The sequence below is a fragment of the Lucilia cuprina genome, chromosome 6 (genome assembly GCF_022045245.1).
Source record: "Lucilia cuprina isolate Lc7/37 chromosome 6, ASM2204524v1, whole genome shotgun sequence".
NCBI lineage: Eukaryota > Metazoa > Arthropoda > Insecta > Diptera > Calliphoridae > Lucilia > Lucilia cuprina.
Genome location: NC_060954.1, coordinates 20,761,495 through 20,778,804, shown reverse-complemented (window position 1 = coordinate 20,778,804; position 17,310 = coordinate 20,761,495). Strand labels below are relative to the sequence as shown.

The 17,310-nt window shown below is 29.1% G+C and overlaps 1 protein-coding gene across 36 annotated transcripts in view; it reads right to left on the bottom strand.

Annotated features, from left to right (window-relative positions):
* LOC111681517 (microtubule-actin cross-linking factor 1) overlaps positions 1-17,310 on the bottom strand; it is a 133,010-nt gene that overhangs the window by 84,486 nt on the left and 31,214 nt on the right. For 12 of the 36 annotated variants that reach the window (XM_046954536.1, XM_046954546.1, XM_046954542.1 and 9 more), the window contains exon 1: positions 6,074-6,231. The exons of 10 other annotated variants lie outside the window; for them this stretch is intronic. The gene's annotated coding sequence lies outside the window, so the exon portion shown is untranslated. Of the gene's footprint in view, positions 1-6,073; positions 6,232-17,310 lie in introns of those variants that run through there. 14 more of the 36 variants (XM_046954538.1, XM_046954548.1, XM_046954553.1 and 11 more) reach the window with 3 other exon arrangements.

The following is a 17,310-nucleotide window of genomic DNA, read 5'->3' as shown; positions in this document are numbered from 1 at the left end:
GAATTGTTTAATATTTTGCCGGCAAAATAAAAATCAAATTAAAAAGTCAAAAACAACAACCCGGCAAGTTAATAGAATATAAAAACAAGACAACATAATTGTTGTTGATCCAATTGGCCAAATGCCAGCTATAGGCGTCTTTAATACTCAGATAGCTTCTCAGAGATAGAGAAAAGGCACACAGGGTGTTCGTAAGTATGAAACCCAAAATTTTGTGTATTTTCTTTTATTGAAATTCTTAAAAAAAAGAAAACAATTAAATTCATGGGCTTTTTGTAAGTGGCAACGAATTTTTTATTGCATTCTTCCCCCAAAATTTCGTTAACCGGCTGTGGCAGACAAAGTAATACACACACACATACAAGAAAGAGTTTTTTTGTTTGAAATTTATGTTATGTCTATTGATCTAAATGCTATAATTAGCAAAATATCTAAATGTTTAAATCTGTTTATGCTGTGTTGGAGTGTGCCAGCACTTTTTATATAAATTTTTTTTGTTTAAACTTTAACCGCATTTGAAACAACACAACAGCAATGTCGTTCGTTTAAGTTCATTGGAATTTAAATTAAAAAAAATTGTTGCACAAACTTCAATTGGCGACAAATTGAAATTGTTTATGTATGTGTGTGTGTGTGTAATATTTTCATTTAACAAACAAATAAAAATACATATTACTCATTTATTTTAATCAATTATGACATTTCAATGAGTTTCACGCATGTACATTTAAATGTATGCAAGTAAGTAAATTAAATTTATATCTCAGTCCAATACATAACATCACATAAACACGACACGTCAGCCACATCACATCACTCCAATTTATTGCATGTTGTACTCACTCGTACTTCAAATCTGTTGTATTACAAATTACCCTCCGAAATTTTATTTAAATGCAACAATTGCTCGGGCACACACTGAAACCCAAGTGTGGACATTTTTTTTATACAATAATTTGCTTTGAAAAAAAAAACATCGTCGGGGTTTGAATTTTATAATTCGCAACAAGATTGTGATATAAAAAACCAATTGTTGCCAATTGAAATCAATTTATTTAATTTTTCTATTTGACTGCTTATGCTTAAGAAAACAAAGCAAAAACAACATTAAATTATGTCAGCAAAAAGTTACGCAGGAGATTTTGAAAAATTAGAAAAGCGACAAGAAATAAATATAAAGAGGTTTCATAAACAATGGCAAATATAATTTGTGGGCTTTGGACAATTTTAAATTTAGATACAACAGGCTGAAAAGTATCTTTGAAATATAAAATTACCAAAATTTTCCAAAAATGGAATTGTATTTGTTGCAAATACTTTTCGAAAGAATTTAGCTACACTGGATCCGAATCTAATTTCAGAAATCAAGTCTTTTGAGATATCGCACTTTGTTTTTTTTTTTTTTGTCATATTTCAGATCTGAAGACAAATTTATGTATAATATCTATTATGTTATCTAAAAGAACAATCTCTCGACTTTGGAATCTCTGTTTTATATTCTTCCTTTTTCGAGATATCTTAGAATAATATTTAACTAAACTTTTTTCAAGGAATAAAGAATATATACAAAAGGTAAAATCTTTGATATAAAGATTAAAAAAAGAAGAAAGATAAGCTCAGCACAATCCTTTAGAAAAGTGCACCTTGGTCCCTGAACGTATAGCCGCTTAACATCTTAGCATCTCTAATGGGAATCTGGGTCACTATTACAACTAGAATCCTCAAATAAGCGAAATGCGAAGGGAATAATTTCTACGTTTGAAAAATTCTCTCAAATCTTTTCTGTCACAGAATTTCGGTAGCCCAGTGTAAACATTTATATGTTACACATGTGAAGAAAGAAAAATGCAATGTAATAAAATTAAATATTTACGATTGACATGTGTAGATTTTTCCAACATTTAAAGAAAAACAAAGAAAGTTGCACAAAACTAAAAAGAGAAATACATAAATAGCTAGAAAGCTAAGGCTGGGATATCCCACAATTAGTTGGCAGTTGGAAGAGATAAAAACAACAAATTCTGGTAGATAATTCAAAAAAAAAAAATTGAAAAACTTTTTGTGTGAGTTTTTTTTTAATAAATTTTATTATTTTTAAGGTCACATCATTAACTAACACCCAGTGTATAATCAAATCATATGTCTGTTAATTTCATTTGGCAATTTGTTGTTATTTTTTACGATACTTTTTTTTGGTTGTTGTATTTTTTAATGTTGTTGTTGACAAATTATATTCTGTAGTGAATAGTTATTTTGCTGCTGTTGCTGTTTCAGTTTTCTGTAGTTGTTGTTGTTAATATCAGCTCATGGCTGCCATATGATTAGATATGATAAATTATTTATTTATTAACTTACTAAAGAGAAAATAAACGCAAATTAGAGTGCAAAAGCTGGAGTACTAAAAGTCCAGTGTTGCCATTAGGTAAGGAATTTTTTGCAAATTTTATAGTTTAATGCAGATTTGTAAAATAATTTTGCATATCTGGTTTAAATTATAAGCTAACTTTAAACTTTTGTTTTCAAAATATATTTAGTTTTGCAACTGTTGGTAGTATGTGGCAACACTGCTGTAGAAATTGAGAGAATTTTAAAGAATCTCATTTAGCAGTTTGAATGTTGTTTAGAAAACTGTTTAATAAATTATCGAGTCATAATAGATAGAGTAGTAAATAGTAAACGTAATTTTATATTTTTAATATTTTATTTCATTTTACTACACAATTTCCAATTGTATTTTAGACTTTTTCAATTGCAAAACAAGAAATTTCAAAAAAATGTTATAAATTTCGAATTTGAAACGTATGTTTGGAAAATTTATATTAGCGTTTCTAATAATCTAATTGAGAAATTTCTAATATAAAAAAAATCTATAAGATATTTGGAAATGGTGTAATTAAGCGTTTTTTTACCACCTCTTTTCAATATGCGAATGTCTTTCTAACACTTTTGCTAGTGATATCAACAATACAACATTTTATTTTATGACTTTATATAGCAGACCGCTAGAAGAGTTGTTGCAGCAGGAAAAATATCATTAAAAAAAACAAAAAAACAAAGAAATTATAAATAAATTGTGGAAGTCCCACACAATAACTAACGAACCAAAAGACCAGTGAGTATGATCGAGTAAGTGGTATAAGAAGAAGAAAAAAGGTGAAATCACTATTAAAGTACTTGAATAAAAATTCAATAGCAGCCACCAACAACAACAACAACTACAAGTGACGACAATAAAAATGATAAAATATTAACAATTAAAAAATATGAAAAAAATATAAAAAAACACTCACACAAACTATAAATAAATAAAATCACATAAAAGAAACATAAATCATAGAATAAATTGAACAAACGCAAAGTGAAATGTAGTGAAATGAAGTGAATTTGTAAAACAAGCAACTGTAAATTGCTGAAAATGAAGGGAGTAGCAGCAGCAACAGTAAAAAACAACAATGTTGCATGATTTGTTTAGAAATTTGTTTTTTTTTTTAATTTTGTTTTTCTTGGCAAGATCATTATTATTCCTCAGTTTTCGTAACGTATTGTGTTGATGTGTTTTTCATTTCAATTTCTTTTCATTTCTGTTGCTGGAATTTTGCATTTGTTTTTAAGTCCATTTAACTCTTAGGTTGGTTATTCATCTGCCACATTGTAGACTATTTCTCTAATATTTGCTAGGATATTCATCACAGGCAAAGAACTTTGGATTTATATATCATATATCTCAAAGAAGGATCACGATATAATGGATATATTTTGAAACTAATAAAAATATATTTCAGAGGAAAACCAATGTGTAATCGAGCTGATATAACGTCTCGAATATGATGACACATTTATGCTGAAATATCTCAAAAACCTAATGTAATGGATTCTGAGGTCAACCCTTCATAAAGCAACAATCTATTAAACCAAACAAATATACTTTAAAGTTTGGAAAACCTTTTGCATTTTTAATTCAAAAACTCATATTAAAAAGGTGTCCTTTGACCCCAAATATCTCGAATACCTGATGTAATGAATTCAGTTCAATAATTTTAAAAAGGTGACCTTTGACCCTGGATAGAAAAAGGAATAATTATAAATAGATTACATAGCCCAAACAAATTAAAAATTATTGAAACCTATAGACCAATTTATATTTTTTTAAAGGATGGAGAAACGGATTTGTTTAAGATAACTCAAAAAAGAATACAGATATAACAGGCGTCAGCACTTTATTCTAAAGTCGACAGGTTGAACTTTCAGATGTTATATCAGATTTTTCAAACAATAAATGTATATTAAAATGTTTCAAAAATGACCACAGGCAAGGGGTTTTACGATATCTGGAAAACCTAATGTAATAGAGTATTTATAAGGTCAGGATTCTGCACACCTCGATCAAATTATATTGAAATCCAGACACTAAAGAAGTGTCTGGAGTGCTGAATTTTAATCTTATATAGTATCGTAAAGGTTAAAATATCCGATTTTTGGCCATATGTCGAAGAAGAAAGAAGTTATAACACAAGTTAAACCTTTATTTTAAAGCCCACGATATCTGAAAAATCTGATGTTGTGAAAGAAATTCTATGGGCAGATTCAGAATCCTTTAAAAAATTTTGCTTTGCACTTTCATTAAAATATTTACTTTATTTGTACATGATTTTATGGAATGGGGCTACTGATAATTCAGTTTGTTTAGATTTTTCTTTTTTTGCACAACATTTTTGCCGATCTTTTTGTACTTCTTTTCACAACTCTCACTGAAACTGTTGTTGTAGTTGTTGGTGGCAGTCGTTTCTTGTACATAACGATCAGACACACAAATTCAAGTGGATAAAGGTAGGGCGCGCATCTAGTAACTTTTCATTATTTATTTATTTATTTTGTTATTGTTGTTTATTTCAATGCATTTTTACGTTACTTTTTATATTTATTTTGGTTAGTGGCACGTTTTGTATTTCTAATGTTGTAGCTGTATAAGACAACAACAAGCAAACAGGTAAAAATAACTTAAACAATTCAATAAGAGACAAACAAATAAAAAAATCTAAAAAAGAAAGATTTAAAACACAGTCATGAGAAACGCAATTTTTTTTTTTGTCCAAAACACACATAAATTCCTTAGATACTTTTTAAGCTTTTTTTGTATTTTTGGTTTATTTGTTTTTAACATTTTTTTAAGTTTAGTATTTTTTGTTATAAAAAACTAAAACTCGTTGTTGGCAATTGTAGTTGTATACACACTTTTTGGCTTAAAGACAAAATTACAGAATTTGTTAGAATTTTAACTTTAGTTGAGGCAAAATGTTAGGGAGTCGGTTTGGTTAATCTTTTCTTCTTTTCTAGAATTCCAACAGTTGAGTTGAGCTTTTGTTCTTTTAATAAAATTTTGCTGTTGTAGCTGTTTGCTGCTAATACCAAGAGGATTGAATGAAGACTTAAACAATACTGAAGGTGGTGTGGTGTGTGTTATTTGTGAAGCAAAAATATATAGATTTGTTATACGACCCAGTGTTTAAAAAAAGTAATACAGAAAACAAAATCAAATGAAATGAAACACACAAAATAAATAAACTGGTTGTTAACTCAATGAATTGAAATTAAGCCAAACAACAAAATCACACTAAGCCAGGCCAGACAAGTTGAGTCGAGCCAAGTTAATACCTTGGACAACAAAAAAAACAGAGTTTTAAAACACAACAACAACATAAAAGAGACACACACCGACCGACCAAGTCGTCGTCATCATCATCATCATTAGTAGCAGCAGCAGTATTACCAACCACAGCTACAACAACAACAAAAACATTAATAATAACAATAATTAACAACAAAAAAGTCCAAATTCTCATAAACACAATCGCTGCTACTTTAAGATTATAAAATTTGATTTAATTTTTAATTTGGTTTCATTAATTTTTAATCAATAGATAGTTTTTAAACATTCCCTGTTATAAAAATCTGAGTTTTTTGTTCGTTTCTTCACTTTGCTCGCAACAAATTTTAATTTTTAGTTTTATTCATAATTGATTGTATTTTAAAAGTTATTTTAATTTTTAATTATATATTTTTTTAAATTACGCACACACACTGTCGTTGCTACACACACAAATACATTTTGTTTTTGCTTTAACACAGATACAACACACACAAGTACAATTTTCAATTATTTTTTTGTTTAACGAAAACAAATCAACAAATTTATTTGTATTTTGGAATTACAACAAATAGTTTGTTGTGTGTTTTTTTCAAATATCGAATATAAAATAGTTTTACAATTTTTGTTGTTCTTTTTTATATTTGTTTTCTAGTTTGTATATTTTTATAAAAATGTATATTTTAGAAGAAGAGAATACCGCTCGGTACCGTTGTTCAAATTGGACTAAACTCAAAATCGATACCAAATTGCCTCAAAAGTGCTCATAGCTTAATAATTTACGTACACAGTCAGCCAGCAGTCAGACAGCCAGCCAACAACGCTCACACTCAAATGTAAAAAGCAAGAAAACCTACAACAATATACACTACAAGCACAAATGCACTCTACACTACACCACACCACACTACTCTATCTCAAACACACAGATACAATACAACGACAAACAACTATTTGATTTAGAGAATGTGTAGGCTGTTAACAGAGCGGATTAAAAACAATCTGAGAGATACTATTTGAATAAAAGAGATTCAGTCAATCTTTACTCATTCCATTCAACTAACTAAATAACTGACCCTCTCTAGAAACCTACTAGCACCGTGTACACTTTACATGCAAATTAAACAATTTACTAAACATTTAATTTGAAGGGAAAAATAAATTTAAATACACATTTTAGATATAAACTACACTTACAAGATCATCTCTATATAAGTGTTGTAAACAACTTTACATATTTTACACATTCAAAAAATCGCTTAATAGAGGCCAACTCTAGTCCGATAGTCATTAAATTTTAAACTATGATTTCTGTATATTGGCATTTATAATAATGTTATGCTTATAACGAGTTTCAAATGATCCGGCAGTTTTTTATAGTCTCTTAGAGCAAGGGTTCTTAACACTGCCTCAAAGAAAAATTTATAAAACTTTGACATCCATGAATGTACTTATGCCCGAGTTCAGAAAGGAGAAAGAAAAATAATTTCTAGAATTTTATATAAAAACTACTTATACAAAATTTCAAATATTGTTTTACATTCTTCTTTCTGAATACGAGCCTTAATTCCTCCATAATTTAATTTCTAAACTTTTTAAGAAATTTAAGGAAATAGGCTATTTTTTACAATAAAAAAATATGCAAATAAAATGTTCTTAAAATTAACTGTAGTTAATTTCAAATGCTAAAAACGAAAAAATAGAACTAACAAATTAAACTTAACTTCAAATAAGATCTACGTTTGAAACCTACTTAAACGATTTTTGTTTATAGTTTAAGGGTCTATGTTGTTATTTATGTTTATTGACAAGGTTCAAATTAAAAAATCAATTTTTTTGAGGTTTAAATGTATTTACGATTTCTTTCTGAACAAATTTATGTGTGAATTGAAGTAGCATAATCGTAGAAAGGGTAATTCGATACGAGTATTTGTTATTAACTCAATGTCAAGGATGGAAACATAAAGATCTATGATCTGGGGTATAATCGGAGGAATCCTCCAACTTCAATATAACCCAATTTTGGTTTGCCTCGAGACATGGCGTAAAAGGTATTCATAGAACTGCGTATCAAACGTACTTGGAGGTCGTCCACCTCATATTGCAGAAGAAGATTACACACATTTTCCAGAAATATATTACAGTATATTATGAACTACAAAAGAGTACCACCATTTTTATTTCAAGAAAATTGACTTTCTTACGATCATGTAGAAAGGAAATGTTAAATTTTATTATATAACGCCAATGGCTCAGTACATACCAAGTTTCTGAAAAAAAAAACTAGGTCACTGTAACCCAAAGTTCTTGCAATAAAATCGCTAACTTGTGCTGAAAACATCGAACAAATTAACAACATTGAAGATCATAGATCATACACCTAAACAACAAATATAAAAATCTATTAATTAATACAAGAACGAGTATTAAACATAAAGTACGAAAACAACTTATACTCAATACCTTAAAAGTATCTGTTAAATTAAATTCAATTATTTATGCTGGTTGGAAGTCGAAAAAAAACTACACACAGAAATTCATTAATAAACTCAAACCCACTCAGTTCTAAACATGTTTTTCGATCTCTTTTTCACACTCTCTCGCTCTACGATAATATCACTCATTTGTTCTCTAGCTCATTGAGTTTAAACTCATCCAACTCAGATTTAATTTTTGTTAGATTTAAATTAAACACCTTTTATTCTGTTTTTTCAAAATTTCTTTAATCTTCTTCTTTGCAATTTTTTATTGTTTTCGTATTCTTCTTTATTTCTCCAGAAGAAGACTAAAAAGTGTTTTTTAACAATAACAACAAAAATTTTGGTCATGTAAACAAACTATAATAACTCTGTTCTGGGTTTTAACAAATGAATTCAATAAGAGTTCAACGAAATAACGACAAAAAAACAACAAAAGATTCAATAAAGATATAACAAAGATATGTAAAAAGTTGTTAATTCTCCATAAATAAATATGCAAGAAAGTAAATATAAAGTAATGAAAAGAACAACACAAAAGTAAAGTAAATAAACTAAAGAAGAGTAAAATTAAGAAGATTAAGTTATTAAAAAGTAAGCGGTATTGGTGGTGGCGCAATCAATACCAACTAGCCAGCAGATTCTTAAACAAACATTTTTGTAAATACACAACCGCACTAGTGTGTAGCTCACTTACAACAACAAGACCAACTACAAAAGGTAAATAAAGATTATTTGTTTCTTCTCTTCTTCGTGTGTTTCTCTCACTTACTACGCACTCAATCACTTGTATGCTAAAAATGTTTACAAATGACAATAACCTGTAACTTTTTGTTGTTTTTGTTTTTACGAAATTCCAATCAGAATGACACACATGTAAAAGAATCCAACCAAAGACAACTACAACAACACCATACAAATATTAACCTGAAGAGTAAACAATAAACATAACATTCAATTCTTATTGTTGTTTCTTGGTGAATGTGTCATTTACATATAATTAATTCCAATTTGAAACGACTTCTATTGTGAATTTTACATTCATTTTCTTGCAAAACGAAGGAGAAGTTTTTTTCTCTTTACTTTAATTAGTATTTTTTTGTGTTTTGCTGTAATGAGTATTTGATCGTGTGATCGTGCAAAAAAAAGGAAGCCATTGAATGAATAAAGTGAATTGATTAGTAGTGTTGTTATGTTTAAGCCATCGTTATTTTTAGAATAAACCGGAGTCGAAACAAATTTTTGTTTCTTGGTGATTGACTTGTAAAAATATTTGTTTTGTTAAAAAAGGTGCGGGTGACATAATGTACCGGCATTTTGTCAGAGTTCCGACATTCCATTGTCTTTGTTTGAAATTTATAAAAAGACGAACAACTTGTAAGAAGCAAAGAATTGGTTACTGAGACATATATATGAGTCCCTACAGCATTGTAGAAATAAATTTAATTGTAATGTTCCATAGAGGAGTTTAAATGAGAGCTGTGATCATTTATGAAGCTATAAAATTGATTACTGCACTTTAATTTAGAAATTTTGAAATTAAAACAATATGTGCTTTAATCTATAGGACTTGTTTTCATGGTCAAATCGACTTGTAGGTGTTTAAGGTAAATCATTAATTATAACGAATGCAAACGCCATTTTAAACTGATAATACCCTCCCAACTATGAAAGTGAAGGCTGTAAAAACCTTTTAACAAATTTTAATGTTCCCCATAAATTTAAAAAAATATATGGGGAACTTAAAACAAGTAAATTTAGCAATTAATTTAAATTTATCAACAGTGATGATTAGAAGTATTCAGACAACGATTGACTTTACTGTACATACAATACAGGTGGTTGGTAACCTGTATTGTATGTACAGCTTCGACTGTACAGTAATACTAATATGTTAGACCATATTAGTATTAGGCAAACATTTTATTCATTTGTAAATCATTAGTAACATTTTATTAATTTGTAAAAAATAGTAACAAGATCTGCCCTGTTGATGGTTTGGTATATTATAGAGGAAACAATTTTATTGTAACTGCATAAAATCGGCCAAACAGAAAATTTGCAATTTATTTGTCCATTTACTCTATAAAAACAAGAAAAATATTAAAATATTAAGGAAACAATTTTAGAATATAAGTATACATCGCTTTCGATGGAATTGTGTCTCACTCACACTTGTGTTATGCATTACATTATATAACTGTCCTGATATACATTATCTGTACCATCTTCTTGCTGTCTATTCATCTTAAAGTGAGGTTATGTTCAGACTGTAGAGATCAAAAAATACTCAAACGGTTTATAACCTGGCGTAGACAATTAAAACTCAACTAATTATATTCGGGTTGAGACCATTCAATACTCGAAAAAGTTATACCTTGATGAAGACAATTTAAAACTCTTTACCTTTATTGGGAGAGTACCATTAAAAACTCAAATTAAACTAAAGTGTTTAAAGGTACCCAGTTTCCTATTTGAAGATATATGTAAGACGACTTGGAAGATTTCCTTTAAACCAACATCGGACATTTTTTATCCTTTCTATCTTTATAATATCTTATTCTACAAATAACTTGCAAATATTTTAAATTAAACTAAATATTTCAGAGATTGAGTTTGTATATACGTATATTTATCAAACGATGTTCAAGCATGACTAAAAAAAAACCATTAAAATAAAACTTTCTGACTTGTGAATCATTCCGCAAGTAATTTATTTCGAATTTAAATTTAATTTTAACACTTATTTAAGCTATTATTCGAAATTGAAACAGTAAATTTTTAAAAAAATAGTTTAAAGTCATTAAACAACCTTAACGTTAATTAATTTCGGACTAAAAATAACAAAAACGCATTGCCAAAAAAAATTTCAAATTTCGCAGAAACAATGAATTTTTAAACTTAAACGAGCAGCAGTCGTAACTATTAACGAATAATAACGCTTGAATACAAGCCCAGACAGTGACTCAACATGGAAGCGGTGTGACGGCAATTTGTAACAGTAGTTGGCGTAAAAGACAAAAACTGCAACAACAACACAAAAGCGTATAAGAAATACGACGACAAAAAACAGAAATAGACAAACAGCAACAACCATCAAGTAAGTAAATAGTATTAAACGGGCGTTGTTACTTTTAGTTAAATTCTTGTAAACCACCATTATAATAATCAAGAAATAAAAAAAATATCTGCAAAATGTGTGTATATAAATTAGTGAATATGTATGAGTTTATGTGGCTCTGTATTGCGATTATAATTATTTATCAACACTTGTTTTTTTTTGTTTCTCTTTCACTTCCAATTTACCTTGTAAAACACCAACGCACAGATTTGCATATAACGGCCAGACAAACGAACGGATCGACTCACATTGAAGTAAAAACAAATATATTACGCGGAATGACGAACGTATGAAAAAAGTAAACGAATAAATAAAAAACCGATTGAATTAAAGTTACACTTGAGTGCTTTACATGTTACACACAGACGGACATATAAGCTGACATAGATCTGTGCGAATATATTAGGGTGACACTTTCTTAGTAATCGGAAAATGTATATATAAACAAATGTTTGATATTCTACACCAAATTCTAAGATTCGAATGCGATCGAAATTTTTAATAATTTTTTTTTAATTCTTTTGAGGTTTCGTTCACTTTCGAATGACAGAATTTGCTCCATGTGAGTTGTGATATATTTTAAGGAATTTTCGAAATTGGTTGAAGCTAATATATTCCAGGGACTATATTTTATTACGCTAAAAAATTGAGCTAAATTGAGGATTTGCCCTATGAATTTCAGATGTTAGAAAGAACCTATTAATGCACCTATTCAGTTCACCTTAAACCTTAAGAAAAGTTAATCTTAAATATTTGTTGGTTAATGTTATGGACTGATCTTTATGAACATTTTTGTTAAATTTTTTTAAAATTTCTGTTAAATTAAAAAAGTCTGAAATATGACAAGGTCTAATTTCAACACAATATTATCACTTACAATTTAGTTGTAGGAGTTATCGTGATTTTTAGAAGAATTCTTTATATTGGGTTAAGCAGCAGCTTCAAAATCAGTATTGTGAAATTCAATGACGGTCTGCACATTCCACAAAAATGTCAAAAAAAACATGATTTTTAGAATTCGGTAGGTTAGTGGTTGGTGTTCTAGTCTGGTAGACCGGAGGTTGTTGATTCGATTTTGTCCTGCGGTTCTGGTTAAGGAGTGCACAACAGGCCCGATAGAGGAATAGGCGTATTTCTTCGGATTTGATGTATATATAGCCTCCTTTCAAACTAATTAACTAACTAGAACTAAACTAAAAAATATAGTCTTCGAAAACGCTTTGCAAAATTTGGAGAACTATAAGCAGAGATAGGACAGCAGAATTGCAATGAACAATAACACAAAATAAATTTTTGAATCAGTCTACTATGCACCCAAACACACATCACTCTCAAATAGATCTCAATATATATGCAAATCGTTAGATAACTATTTTGCATTTTGGGCTTAATTATAACAACTTACAAGACAAGAAAACTATACACACACATACACAAAGAGAATAAATACCCTACAGTACGAAAAGTGTCAATTTGTACCTTTCACATTACTAACTGGTTAACTCTGGTAAATTAAGTGGTCGATATTATGCCTTAACTTTAACCACATTTCATCATTGTAATCGATAGTTCTCATTTGATAAATTTTCGCATGAAATTCATGAAAATAAGTTCGAAAAAAATTAAATGTTTCAAAAAAGTCACTTTAATAGTTACATGTAGTTCTTAAAATAACCGTATCAGCAAGAGTGGTGAGACTACAAATCGATGGACACCAGTTCAGCAGTTTCAAAACTATTTTTTCATTTTATTTTTCTTTTTTTTGGAATTTGAACTAGTGATATTAACGAAACATGTTATGCATATGGTGTCAATAGGCAACTCTTAATGACATCCCCATGTTAAATTCAACAGTAGATAACATTGCTAATGGACTGAATATTCACTAATGGTAGTTCTTAGTGACTATTGATATCGCTGTTGTAGAACTAGTTTGTCGTACTGCAGGGTATTAATTAAATACTTGTTTTTGTTACACATACACCATCATTATCATCATAGTTCGAACACCTTATAATTTGTGTTCCAAATACAACCCTCACATGTCGACCCACTTACGGTTAAAGGTATTTCCTTAGTGGGTTTTGATGGGTTGCTATACATAAATGTACAACAAGTTAACAATATTTACTTACACCTATGCCTAAATACATTAACACATTAGACGTGCCTTTAAATAAATATATTTTATTTCTGAGATGAAAATTATTATTAAACGGAATTATTCGAAAATCCATGAATAGCGGTATTTGAATTATTAAAAACTTTTATTGATAAGCAGATCATGAGGATTCATTAATAATTTCAAAACTCAAACTAATATCAAAATCATAATTTTTGTTTAACGGTTAATTAACATGTTAAGGTACAAAATGTATAATCCTACAAAGTAAAACTATTTTTTAGGCTCGGGTCTAATATATATTTTAATTTGAATGAATGAATATACATATGAACAACTACAAAAATAATATATACATTTTGCACACGCACACACATTAATAAGTTTACAAGTAAGTAATCAGGTAGTCGTTTTAATTCATACAAGTTAGTAGTACTTAATTTAAAAAAAATAAAATACAAGTGTTTGTATCTGTTTTCTTTAAGTTTTACTACACCATGTTTGACATAATCTAGTACAAAATTGCAAACAATTGCAAAAGTTGTTCACAAAAACAAAAGCTACAAGTTTTATGTAAAAATATTAGGAACACACATGGACTGTGCATTAATGTTGGCCACATACTTGCTAACTGTCAAATGGAATAGAGCGTTACAAGTCTTTAACAACTTTTACTGTTCATGCGAGGGTGTTAACCACATTAAAAGACAAATGTTTAAAACTTTTAGTTGTAAGTCCTACTCCAAAATGCATATTTTTACCTGTAAAACCAAAACGTTTACTCGACCTTAATCTATAAATAGTTTTGGCATAACCCTCGTATTTTTCTTTATGATATTATAACTGATTATATTTTAAATTTCACACAAAAGAGTAAATACCTAAAATGTGTGGGGTTTCTTTGAGACAACATTATTATTAAGCTGAAAATTATTATAATTCTTTGATCACCTGATCATGATACCCTTAAGACTTCATACACGATGAGATTTAATTTTATATTTGCGAAAAATAAAAATTGCCATATTGAGTAGAAACTGTTAAGGTTAAAATATTGCATAGTAGTTTCAGCTTATGAGCTATAAGATATATTTTAACCCTTTATTGACCTGCATATCTTTATCTGTTTAAAGTTCAACTTTACAAGTAATGTTAGATATTATAAAAGATAAATGGTAAAATGGTACAATCGATGTTAACGTTCAGTTCGATTTTGCTCCTATTTTTTTTGTTCCTTAGAGATCATAAAACGGAGTCAAAAGCTTCAGAAGTTTCGAATGATTTCATTCATTTTAAAGTTTATAGTTGAGTTCAAGAAGAGTATGCTGACCATTGATGGTAGAATATGCACACTGACCATCATTTTTTATGTATATCATTATCTCTAACATTATCAACGATGTATTTTTCAAAAAGTGCTAGCAGTTTTGGCGTGATAAAAGACTGAAATTCTTTACTCACAGCTGAGCAGAGTTCCATATCCGACAGCAGTGAAACCAGTTGCCCGTATTTGTTGAATGCTATTCTCTTCGGGGAGCACATGTAACTGTGGTTGATATATTAACTATGATAAGTGTGTGTTGAATCAAGTCCTGATGTTTGCATTTAGCTAGGGAAATGGTTTTTTAGGTTCAGTGGACAGTGGTGGAACTTCGCTCGAGTGATATATTGACTTTTGTATTGCATGTCACACCATTTAATCTAGCCAGGTTAAAATAAAAAAATGCCTAAATTCATCTTTCGAGTAGAGCTTTGTAAAATAGTGGACTCGGTCGTTATAGGAACACTCCAACTGTCAGATTTAGTATTAAATCCAGCTTTTAGCAGAATATCTCAACTTGGGCCCTTTATAATTAAAAAATACTTGTTTTTAACCCAACGGCATAACAGACCTCCAGAGCAGATCCCATTCTGGCTAACTGTCCGTTAAGTCACTATGCGCAGGAAACCTAACAAGTGTAAAGTCAGACTGACGACCTAGCCTTGACACAGATAACCAACACCGTAGTTTATTTCAGAAATATCTTTAAAGATTCCGTTGGTATATTCGCTAGGTTAGTTAACCCCTTTCATAGTAGAAACACTGCCTCTATCAATGTCCGTGAGTGGATTAATTTAGTCGGATGTTATATAAAGATCTGTAGGTAGGATACAAATAATATCTCGGAAAATTTCAAAACTATTTATGCAAATAGAAGATCTGCAATATTCTCAAGAAATCTAATTTACCATAGAGTTAGTACCAGCAGTAAGGATTCAGTTACAAGTAAGGTTAAGATTCCCTTCATCTAAAACTCTAATTAAATTATAAAATATTTGCCTCCTTTGCATGTTATTTAATTTTAATTTATAATAATTACTCGAATATATTCTAGGCGCTATTCTAACGATCCTTGTTCTATGTCTACATTCTATGTAAGTACTACGTTTTAATACCCACGAACAACAAAAAAATCCACAAATTAAATGCACTTTTTAAAAACAGTAGTCATGGGAGTGTTAAAAAAAGAAGGTGAGTCTTTTGAAAATAAAAACATTAGAACGCAATTACACTTTAAAATAGGAAAACACATGAATATATTTATGTTGTAAATATTCCTTAAATTTAATGTGTCATAATTATGAAAAGACATGCAAACATTTAACAATAACAGTATTTACAAAGAAAAAAATATTTAGACTTTACATACAAACAAAAGATAAAAACGTTTGCGCAAACATATTTGCGAATACAAATGTGACCAAAACAAATGTTTAAATAAGAAATTTTAAATTTTAAATAAATAATAACGTCATTGTTATACATACACACAAAAATATAACATACTATGTTCATATGGAAATATGGAAGGACGGGCGATGAAACATTCATATTTAATAAATAAATTGAAGGGTTTGAAAATAAAATTCCAACTATTAAACAGACCTTGTAAACGCAATGGATATACGATGTGATGTGTTATTGTTTTAATGAATTTTTTTATATTTACTTATTTCATAATAAAAACAACAACAACAACGAAAATAAAAGCATTATATTTACTATGTTGCAAATACACTTAAAGAAATATTTTTTGTTTAGAAGAGAGATTTTGTTTTTCTTTCACTAGAAAATATGTTTTTAGTAAGTAGAGTTCTATAAATCGACAGAATAATTCAAATTTTGCTGCAGAAAGTCGAATATGATTTTCTTGTGTTGAACAGGGCTATTATAAAAATACGATCTTGCAAAATCCAAATATTTTTTATAAAAACTTGAAGATCTGAAAGCAAATTTAGAATCCTTGTTTACTATATCTAAACTTCCGTAGTCGCATTTATGTATATCGGACTTCGTAGTTACGAAAATAGGGTTTGGCAAACGCTTATTGTAGAAATCGGGAGATGACGATTATGCATGCATTATGTTGGAACTAGGAAAAACAGATTATGATATAGTAAATAGACTAAGACTCGTATAGAGTGATCCCTCAAATAACTCGATATAAATCGAAAAGTAGTTACCGACATCAACGTTAAACCTTAATAGTGGTTATAACTAGTTATTGACCATTGGGCAACCACACCAAAATATTAAGCGATGGAAAAGAAAATGACATATACAAAATATCTTCTTTTTTACTGCCCTGCTAGCAGACAGGACAATGGGATTCAATACTATTAAAATATGTGCGAGAAGAAAATATGTCATCACTATTAAACAATGTTTCAAAAAGTTTCGGTTTATGAGGAAAAAGATAAGTTATTTTCGCTCTACAATTACTATGTTTCTATCAACTACGACAGAACAATTGAAAGATAAAAAACTTTCTGATAAATTATGCTAAATCCAAACAATGGCCTTTTTTCTCCAAGTGTATAAATTTATGTGCGAACACAAGTACTAAACTAAGTAACCAGATATTTATGTATCGTGGGAGTATGTAGCCACCACCACCAACATCGC